The 11,158-nt window shown below is 39.8% G+C and overlaps 1 long non-coding RNA gene across 1 annotated transcript; it reads right to left on the bottom strand.

The window, feature by feature from the left end:
• Positions 1 to 9,424: 9,424 nt before the first annotated feature.
• LOC107805031 (uncharacterized) lies at positions 9,425 to 10,696 on the bottom strand. The gene is made up of 3 exons (XR_001652349.2): positions 10,475 to 10,696; positions 9,995 to 10,270; positions 9,425 to 9,818 (listed from the first exon to the last, which is right to left on the bottom strand). It is a non-coding gene; the product is annotated as an uncharacterized LOC107805031 (long non-coding RNA).
• Between the last annotated feature and the right edge of the window lie 462 nt (positions 10,697 to 11,158).

Below are 11,158 nucleotides of genomic sequence, written 5' to 3'. Positions count from 1 at the left end.
CCTCGGTCATATCATTATTTGGGCATTCCTTCACTATCGTCCTATACCGCTCCCAAATTTCATGCAAAGGTTCCACTGGCTCTTGCTTGCAGGCCAATATTTCATCCCGAAGTGCCGCCATATGACTTGGTGAGAAGAATTTGGCAATAAACGTATCCTCCAACTCATCCCAAGTTGTGATGGAATGGTTGGGGAGTCTCTCGAGCCAATCTAATGCCTTTCCTCAAAGTGAGAATGGGAAAAGTCTCAATCTCAACGCATTATCGGACACATTCATCTGCTTGCTCCCCCAATATGTATCTACGAACCCCTTAAGATGTTTGTAGGCATTTTGATTTGTAGCGCACGTGAAGTACCCACGCTGCTCAAGTAAGGTCAACATCACATTGGTTATCTGAAAGTTGCCCGCCCGGATTCTGGGTGGGACAATAGCACTTGCATAAACCTAGTTCGGAAGTACTCTGGGAGCCACTCTTGGAGGAACTGATGGAGGGTCTAGAATATTGTCATTTGGATTCGCATTGGCATTGCAGCCTCTATGTTGTCCTTGAGGTGCATGAGCCACCTCATCTTGCTCAAGATCATCTACCTCCTCCCCCGTTATCACGTTTCCAAGAGGGTTATTAAAGTTGTTTAAAGCCATGTTGGTACCTGAGTAGTGACACAAACAAGTAAGTAACAAAGAAGGAAAGAAGAACAATACACAAAACTAACTAAATAGATAGTTAAAACCGTTAGCTCCCCGGCAGCGGCACCAAAAAGTTGATCACATCCTACTCTGCACTACTAAAAAGTAGGAAGAGAGGGTCACAATAGCTTTTACCTGATTTGTGGGTCAGGATCGATTTCTACAGGGAGCTAGAAATGGAGTCGAGTATCTATTTAAATATGGATTGTGTAATTGTTCCAAATATCACTTTCAATCATTTTTAGTTTTTCTTTAACAAACTACTACTATCAACTACTAATTATAATTGCAACTAGTTACGCTAAACGAGAATTGCTAAAAGTTGTATCTAATGGATCAAAAGGCACTAGGGTAGTGACTTTCACCTAGGTGACTAATTGACGGGTAATTGCTTCTAAGGCATGATTGACATGATTGGAGAAATATGCTATAACCGTTGCATGATTTTACCCACTCTTACACCTCTCGGTAGAGAGAGTGATTTTGCCCAATTGACTTTCTCAAGACCAAATGGGTAGGAAAATTTGCTCAAGCAACTAGGGTTCAAGTCGGGTAATTTCTCTCTCGAGGTTTAACCCTTTAATTGGGACTATCAATTCTCTTGAATCCATCTCAATTTCTTGTTGGGTCAAATTTGGAGACTTAGGCTCTCTTTCTCAAGAAGAGCCAAGTCAACTTAGCACAAACCAGTGTTTGCAACCACCAATTCATAAATTAAACCATAAAATTGACCCAAATAACAAACACCCATAGTCAATCTAGCCTTAAATCACAATACCCATCAATTACCCACACTACGGTTAAGCCACAACCCTAGATAATGGGTTTAGCTACTCATGCTTGAAGAGAAGAACAGAGAAATAGACGAAGATTAAGATATATTAATTAATTGCTAAGGTAAATACAAAGATTCAATGATAAAAACTAAGTAAAAATGCCCAAAATGGCTACAGATGGTCTTCTTACGAGTGCAACTCAGTTCAAAAAATAGCTGATAATATCTGATATCCTAAAAATGGAAAAAAGGTTCTATTTATACTAAGCTGGAAAAACAGGACAAAAATGCCCCTGCGGGGTCAGTGCAGACTGCACAAAATGGTGTGCGGCCGCACTAGGCTCTTGACTCTAAAATTTCAACTCTCTGAACCCAGGCTCTGCGGACCACGCAGACTGAACCGGGGCCGCAGAGGCTTCCAATGCTGTCCGCACAGAATGGACTGCGGACCGCACATGCTTGAACCTTGGCACTTGACATCTCTCTGAAGTTTGCTTCCGCGGACCGCATAAAATGGTAGTGTGGCTGCGGTGTCTTTAGTGCGGACCGATCGCACAATATGTACTGATGCCGCACTGCTTTGATGCCTTCAAATCCAGCTCTCTGAATCTCCCTAGTGCGGACCGCACAAAGTGTAGTGCGGCCGCACTAGGCCTGTTTGTCCTGAGTTGTCTTGTTTTTGGTACTTGTACAGGTTTTACTCCTTTTGAGCCGATCTTTGACGTCTCATCACTTTGTTGATCAAACCTGCAATCAAGCACAACTTATGAGCCTTTTGGAACTATTTTGTAAGAATTTATAATCAAAGCGTAAGCAAGAAGGAGCATGAAACACGTCAAAATTCCTAGTTATCACTTGGCACGTTTATCGTAAATAATAACATTTTCTTTTCGTATAAGTTTTTCTTTTTGTGTACTTTTTTAAAAATATTTGTGCAAGTTTGACTCTCGCGTCTTTCTTTGTTTAAGTGTTTGCACAAGTTTACTTTTTGCATCTGATCGTGCAAAGCTTTGGTTTGCCCCGTTTATGCAAGTTTACTCTTTGCGTCTAATTGTGTAAAGCTTTGGGTGTATTTTCCCCCGAAAGCATTTAGATTTGGGGCATAAGTTCTTCTAAAATCAACTCATTAACGTGAAGGTTTTCATAAGAGAGGGCCCTCTTATATTTATAGTGCTCTTGAAGAGGGCGTCTCTTGTTCATTACGGCTCTAGCCTTTGAAGTACTTGTTTAAGTTTCAAATGACAAAATCAATTCATCGTTCTGACAAGAAACAAGATAGAAATGAAAGGACTTTACTTTATTTCTTCCATTTTCAAAAGTACTTAAGCATTCGTTGTACTAAAAAGAAATTGCCATTTCTTGTGGCTAATTTGTACATCTTGTTTCTACGGGGCTGACTGCGTAGTCCACTGTCTCGATGATAAAATTATATTTTAGGGTTTCGTATTCCGTTCGAAGTAATAGACATTGTTGTTGTATCCTCATATCATTCCCCCACAATGTTCGAATGCGAAGAATGTGTGTTCTAACATTGGAAGTTTTACTCCTTTGAGGATTCAACTAATGAATTGCTAGATAATCTCAAGTTTGGTAACAAACTTCACTTCCCCTAGGAATTTATGCTATCGATCCAAAGACTATCTAACGATCCCTACTGGCTTGCACTTGCGAACGGTCAAGTAATATTTGTTCGTTAAAAAACTTAACTTCCTAGCAGGAACTTTGCTACCTAGCAAAAGATTATCTAACCGTCCAAGTAGTTCTTCGCTTGTGTGCCTTGTTATTAGAAGGTCTAATTGTTGTTGTTGAAACTTTCTTCGTAGTATGCTTTCTGTTGCTGCCTTGTTAGAAACCTTGCAGAAAAAACCAATTAGGACAAAAACTAGACGAAGGAAAAAAGAGTGCAGCACATACTTTCAGTACATGTGATGTTCATCAGCAATAGTATCTCTTGAAATGTGCCACGTTCTAGTTGCTTGGCAACATTTCTCCAACTCGTATGATTCTTTCCCGGTGACAACTGAAACCCGGTAGGGGCCTTCCTATGTTGAACCTAGCTTCCATGCATTGAGTTCCCGAGTGTTTTGAGTTACTTTCCTTTAAACCAAGTCTCCCACTTTGAAATAACGAAGGCTGGCTCTTCGATTGTAATATCTTTCTATTCTCTGATTTTGAGATGACATCCTTATATGCGCCAAGTCCCTGCATTTATCGAGCAGGTCAAATTGACCAGCATTGCTTCGTTGTTTTCTTCTTCATTCGCCTGAAAGTATCTCAAGGTAGGTTCCCCTACTTCCACCAGGATCAGGGCTTCTGCTCCGTACACAAGGGAGAAAGGAGTCTCTCCTGTGCTCTATTTGGCCGTTGTTCGATACGCCCATATTACTCTAGGTAGTTCCTCGGGCCATTTGCCTTTAGCTGCCTCTAATCTCTTTTTGAGTTTTTGTATAATCACTTTGTTCGTTGATTCCATTTGACCATTTGCGTTCGGATGATAAGGTGAAGATATGATCCTTTTTATTTTCAAGTCTTCAAGGAACTTTGTAACATTTGTGCCTATAAACTTTGGCCCATTGTCGCAGGCAATCTCTTTTGGTATCCCAAATCTGCAAATTATGTTCTACTAGAAGAAATCCACCACTTCATGTTAACAGATCTACTGATAAGGACCTGCTTCAAAAGAAACCTTACCTTACCAGGGGACGACACCAGAGTCTGACGATATCTATCCCCCACTTCATGAACGACCATAGAGACAAAACGGAGTGCAATGGTTCAGCTGGTTGATGTACCAACGGTGCGTAGCATTGACACTTAGCATTTTTGAACAAAAGCTTTTGCGTTGTGTTCCATTCGAGGCCAATAGTAGCCTACCCTTATTAATTTTAGCAATAAGAAATCTATGCCCGAATGATTTCCACAGATCCCTTAGTGGACTTCTCGCATGACATAATTAGCTTCAAAGGTTCCCAAGCATCGGACCAGCAGGCCTTGGAAAAATTTCCTGTACAATTAGCCTCTTTTGAAGCTATATCGTGCTACTTTAGCATGCAACGCCCGGGATTCCTTGGGATCTTCAGGCAACTTTTCGTGATTGAGATAATCAATAATTACATTCCTCCAGTCCTAGACCAAATTAGTCGTGTTTACCTCGTAGTAACTATCTGTGTCTACAATCGAGTGCAAAAATTGTACGATCGTGGTGTAGTCTGATCCCTTCAATTACTTTGATGGATCAATGTTAGCTAATGTGTCTGCTTCTGCGTTTTCTTCCATGGGATATGCATAATTGACCACTCCCAGAATCGAGCAAGTAGAGCCTGAACCTTTACTACGTATTGCTGCATGCGCTCCTCTTTGGCTTCGAAGATCCCGTAGACCTGATTTATCACCAGCTGGGAATCGCATTTGATTTCCTTCCCGGAATCTAGTCCCGGGGAAAATTTTAGTCCTGCAATCAAAGCTTCATACTCCGCTTCATTGTTAGTCAGAGGAACCGTTCTTGTGGCATCCCTTAGGGTTTTCCCCCGAAGGCATGTTTAATACTATGCCGATCATGGACCCTTTTATGTTGGAAGCTCCGTCCGTAAATAGGGTCAAAATTCTTGATGTCGATTCTGACACCATCAATGCTTCTTTAATTGCTAGAAGTAGCAATCCCGAACTGAAATCAGCCACAAAGTCGGCAAAAATTTGTGACTTAATTGCAGTCCTAGGTTTATATTCTATGTCTTGGCCAACCTAATTGAAAGTTCAATTTTATGAAGGATATTCCGCAGGGGAAAGGTGGTCACCACATCTATCAAGTGACATTGGAAATAAGGCCTTAGCTTCCGAGCGGCGACTGCGAGTGCTAAGTCCAGCTTCTCCAAATGTGTGTAATGAGTTTCTGCTCCTATTAAAATTCTACTAACTTAATAAATGGGAGATTGCGTACCTTTGTCCTCACAGACTAAAACGGTACTTACCGCTACCTCTGAGACCACTAAGTAGATTAACAACTTTTTGCCTTCCTCCGGCTTTGATAACAACGGAGGACTTGACAAGTACCTTTTCAAATCCCTCAAAACTTGTTGACATTCTAGGGTCCATTCGAAGTTTTTCTTCTTCTTGAGTAACAAAAAGAAATGATGGTATTTCTCTAAGGACCAGGAATGAACCTTCTCAAAGCGGCCAATCTCCTCGTGAGTCTTTAAACATCTTTTACACTTGACAGCTGGTCCGGGATGTTTTCTATGGCTTTGATTTTATCGGGGTTAACCTCAATTCCCTTTTGTGATATCAAGAACCCCAAGAACTTATCAGAATTGACCCCGAACACACACTTCTCGAGGTTATGCTTCATATTATGCTTCCTTAAGATGTCAAAACTTTCTTGCAAGTGTTCAAGATGATCACCTCTCGGAATGAACCGATATCAAGTAGTCGAGTTACCTCTTCTTTGACGAATCTTTTTCTAGCCTCGGCAATAGGACATTTTTTCTGCCTTACCAGAGGGATGCTAGGATCTAAGCTCAGCTTGTATCCGACCACTTCCGGTGGGATACCTGTCATATCTGCATGCGACTACGCAAAACAATCGACGTTAAATTTAAGAAATTTAATAAATGCAGACCTTAGTTCGAGGTGCAGTCCTGTCCCCAAGTGGAATATCCTTTCCAGGAACTTCTCGAATAATGCGACTTGATCAAGCTCTTCCGCTGTGGACTTTATTGCGTCCGTCTCTTCTGATACCTGGAAATACCTTGGCACTTGATAAGATTATGAGGCCTATTCCCTATGGTCGATCTTGCTTGGTTTGGGAGCAGGCGCACAGTTCCTATAATTGCAATCCCGCATGACCTTTCCCTTTGCTACTGGAGACTGAAATTGCATTCATCTCCCTTGCCGCCGGTTGGTCACCTCTTATTTGTTTAATTTCCCCAGGAATTGGGATTTTTAGCAACTGGTGATATGTCGATAGCACAACTTTCATCTCATGCAACCATGGTCTTCCCAGGATAATGTTGTAGCCCATATCGCCATCTACTAACTTGAAAATGGTCGTCTTCTTCACCCATTCGGCATTTGTGGGCAACGGGATCTCTCCTCGGGTTATCAGGCTTGATAAGTTTAACCCGATGAGGAGTTTTGTGGCTAGAATTATGCTTCTGGTGAGTTTGGATTGCTCCAATACCCTCCATTGTATGATATTGGCAGAACTCCCTAGATTCACAAGAATACGTTTAATTGTAAAATCTAATACATTTAGAGAGATTACCAATGCATCATTGTGCGGTAGCAACAATCCATCTACAACCTCCTCCGTGAAAGTGATATCGTCTTCCGCGACTTCGCAAAGTCTCTTGTGTAGGTTACTGAGACCTTCATCTTTTTCACCGCCGAGAAAGTAACCCCGTTAATCTCGTTCCCCCGAAAATCATGTTGATCGTTAGGTGTAGGGGATCTTCTCCTGCTTTTGAGGGCTCTGTATTGTCACGATTGCGACTGTAATTGTTTTTAGCCCGGTCACTTAGAATTCCCTGATATGGCCATTTTTCAACAGTGTAGGAACCTCTTCGCGCAGATGTCGGTAGTCCCTTGTCCGGTGACCGTTTGTCCCATGGTATTTACACCATAAATTAGGATCCCTCTGGCTGGGATCGAATCTTATCAGCTTCGGGAATTATGCTTCTTTAATGTTCCTCATAGCCAAAATTAACTCTACATCGCTGACGTTGAAATTGTATTCTAAAAGTATAGGGTAGGAAGGATCTTGAGAACCTCACATTTCCTTGTCCAATAATGACCAGTTATTTCGGCCGAAATTAGTTCTTCTATTGAACCTGTCTGCCACCCGGGAGCCTCTAATGCGTCCTTCGGCCCATTCATAAGGCAAGAACTGGCTCCTCGAAGACCGTATATCTGTGTCGAAATCTCGTCTTTTGATTTCTCTTTATTCTTCTCCCGACCTTTATCCGACGCAGGGAAACCGAACTAATCATCTTCGATCCTTATCTTTGACTCGTATCGGTTGTGAACATTCGCCCAAGTTGTCTCTTGAAACTCGAGCAAGCTTTCTTTCAACTTCTGGGAAGCATCGGAACTTCTCGGATTCAAACCCTTGGTAAATGCTTCAGCCGCCCATTCATCCAGAACGGCCAGGAGCAACATCCTTTTTAAAGGGATCACTCTCATTGTTGTGATTGGAACAGTTTCCCCCGGCCCCATTGAAGCCGACCTCGTCTCTTGGGGTGTTGTTGTCGACTCTTTGCATTGTTTGATTTGCGGGAGCATCGGGAGGAACTGGACCTCTTCCATCGCATTATTGGAAGCACCCGATAACGTCTGCTTCAGTTTCGTCATATCCTTATCCTTCCATGCGAGATGACCCAAAATGGCCTCCTGTTGCTCCTACAACACCCTTACTGCTCCGACAACGTGCTCTTCTTTAGAATCATCAGGAGTCGCCTCTCGAACATGTTGCGGGTACCGCCTTTCGTGGACCGGAGTGGCCTCGTCCCCCTTATTGCGGGTATCACTAATTAAATCCTCGTGCCGAGGCTTATTTCCTTCGGCCTCAAGATTGTGTGTGTTGTTAACACCATTATATGTCATTTTCTATAATTGTTTTTCTAAGATCAAATAATCAAACACGTTAGTAAAAGAGGGAAGAACCAACTTAGTTACATAACCGTCTAAGTCCCACGGTGGGCGCCAAACTGTTTACCCGTAAAATGATATTGTTGAATTTATACGTGGTTTATAGATAAGTGAATTAATTTGATCCTGAAATAATATATGAATTAGATAAAAATATGATACTTAGCCTTGAGAGAGAGATAGAATAGTAGAAATAGCAATTATGGGAACAGGGCTTTCGGGTACAACAACAATGATATTAGTAAACAAGAAGATAAAACTATATTGAGCTTTGAATAGAGTATAGCGTATGTTTGCCAGAAAATTCGTGTCCTTCATAATGATTATGGATCTCACTATTTATAGTTGCACCTAGGGAACAAGGTCCTAGGATCAAGCACATCTTTAATGTCAATTATGAAGGTCATTGAAAAATGTGTAACAGTAGGTAGTGAATGCCATATTCCTTGTAACAGGTTGTGTACTTAATGCTATAGAATATTCCTCATTAAATGCTATCGGGTGACAAACATTTATTTAATCTTTGTGAGTATAATTCTCTCCGGTAACAAACGGGATCGCTGCCTTCGGATTCACCTATCTTTTATCTTCGACTCCACATGTCACTTTCTCATGCGATTATTTAATATAGACATATTTTACCTTATACAATTAGCAAGAGTTTACAAATGGTCATGTAAAAGATTGATAATCTTTTTGGAATAATTACACCTTTGATCCCTCAATTATATATGAGTAAGAATTATATATAATTACAACTCACGCCACAACTTTGCAATCTATATAGTTCAAAGATAATAGATCTAGGTCCGAAAAACACATCGTTTTGTTGTTTGAATTGATTCTCCAGATTTTCTATTGCGAATATCGTGTGATTTTTTATTGTTTGTGCACAACCAACTTAAATCGATCATACGCATTCATATTACTACCAAGTCGGGCGATGTTGCGTTTAATGAGTGATCGACTAAGAGTGAAAGTAAAAGAACTTGAAGAAGAAAGGGATAAATTAAAACAGAAATTGAAGGATGTTTAAGTGCAAATAGAGTCTCTAGCAGTGAATTGCAAGGAGGCTAAACAATAGTGGGATTGGGCAAGAGCCAAATTCAAGATGCTTGTGTTTTTTTTGTATTTTCATGTGTATAGTCTGGATTATGGTCGTGTAGTTTTATGCACGGCTAAACTCGTAGTGGACTAAATAATGGTCTTATGTATTGTAGTAGTAGAACAAGTTGCTTTTTTATTGAAACTTTGTATTGATCTCCCGGAAATTTATGGAGTTTTGAAGGCTGCTACTATTTTTGCAAGAATATGTGATATACCAAAAATCTTTTAGCTAATCTTAAAGTCAATTTTGCAGTTTTTAATAGATGATATCTCTGCCCAGTTAAAGAGCTCTCTTTTGCTGTGAGCGTGCTTATTTTGCTTGCCTTCATCTTGGAAGCCATTTCACTTTCCTGTAACTCCATTCCTTTATACATTTTCTACATATATTTCCTTGGGATAATGCAACAAATCCTCACATATTTCCTTCTTACCTAATTTACTCAATGCTTCCAACTCCTCTTTAAATTTGACTTCAAAGCTAGCTTTTGAACATCTCTAGAACTGCTTTCTTCTAGCTTCTCCTCTCCATTTGATATGCCAGTTACTCCAGATATGCCTTCTTTGCTCTACATTTGGCAATAATTCCATTATGGCAGGAACAAGTCCCTACAAAATAAAGTACTTAGAAGATTTGAAAGTTCAAAAGAAGAACAAAATTTTTAGATGAATATAATCAAAAGAAAATCAGAAAGTTTAGAAGAGCAGAAACAAAAGAATAACAGAAAGTTTAGATGAATATAATTAAAAGAAAATCAGAAAGTTTAGAAGAGCAGAAAGATTACCTTTTGCATATCTGACATTACAGTAAACCTTCACCCGTGCCCAAATTTAAGTCATCAATCAAATATCCTAAGAACCAACTCCAGCTATGTTTTGTTTCTTGATCCACTACTGCCCAAGCAATAGGAAACATCTGATTGTTTCCATTCCTTAAGTCTAATAGGTGTAGGTCCATATACATACCTGCTCGTTCACTCTCACCAACATAAGTGGGGACAGGAATCTCAAAAAAGTAGCCCCCTTTGTGAATATAATTTCCTCCGACATTTGAATCAAAGCTGAATAAAATCGAAAAGAGAGATTAGAGACAATGACAGAACGTGGCTCGAAATTAAACATATTTTCATGAAATCGAAAAAGGGATATAGGAAATTAACGGAATATTCTCAAACCCTAATCCCCAAATCATGAAGGTAAAAACCCTAACTTTTTAGACATATTTGAATCGTTATTTTTCATCAACGAGGGAAATTGATACTTACAGTAAGTATCTTCTGCATGAGAAACCAGGAATCACCAAAAGTTTCTTCAATTTTCCTTCCAATTCGTTAGAGAGAGAAGAAGAAGAAGAAAACGGGCGTTAAGTGGAATTACAAATATACGGGCGTTAAGGAGAAATATACTAGGGATTTTTTGCCTTGTTTTTATCGGATATATTTTAATTATAATGTCACCATGGAAAAAATATTACAGCTTTTACATTTTGATTGGCTGTTAATACACGTCAGCGCCGTTTGGTTACACGCGCTGAACCTCTAGCACAGAAAGGAAAAAAAGTGTTGATTTAAAAGAAATCTGTGTTAAATGAAGTGTTCAATGGAACATACCTTAAATAGGAAAATGGGGACAAGTTTAGATGGTCGTACATGATTTTTGCCAATTCAGTATTTGTAACCCCCTCCCCCCATAAAAACAAAGGTTTTTCTTATAAATACAAAGAACTCATCAGTAAAATATTGATCCAAATCTGATACAAAAAATTCTTGAAAGATGGTAAATTCAGTCATCTAAAATAAATGAAGGAAGCTATATTTTTCCTTTTTTCCATGCTTTGTCAAGCTTCGATTCACTTAATTGCTAAATAAAGCGGGAAAGCAACTACTCACCCTCTATGAATAAAAATCATAAATATTAAATTATTAGAATCAGGAAATAATTTGATCTAA

This window comes from Nicotiana tabacum, chromosome 20, assembly GCF_000715075.1.
Source record: "Nicotiana tabacum cultivar K326 chromosome 20, ASM71507v2, whole genome shotgun sequence".
In the NCBI taxonomy this organism is placed as follows: Eukaryota; Viridiplantae; Streptophyta; class Magnoliopsida; order Solanales; family Solanaceae; genus Nicotiana; species Nicotiana tabacum.
This window is presented reverse-complemented; position numbering and strand designations above follow the sequence as displayed.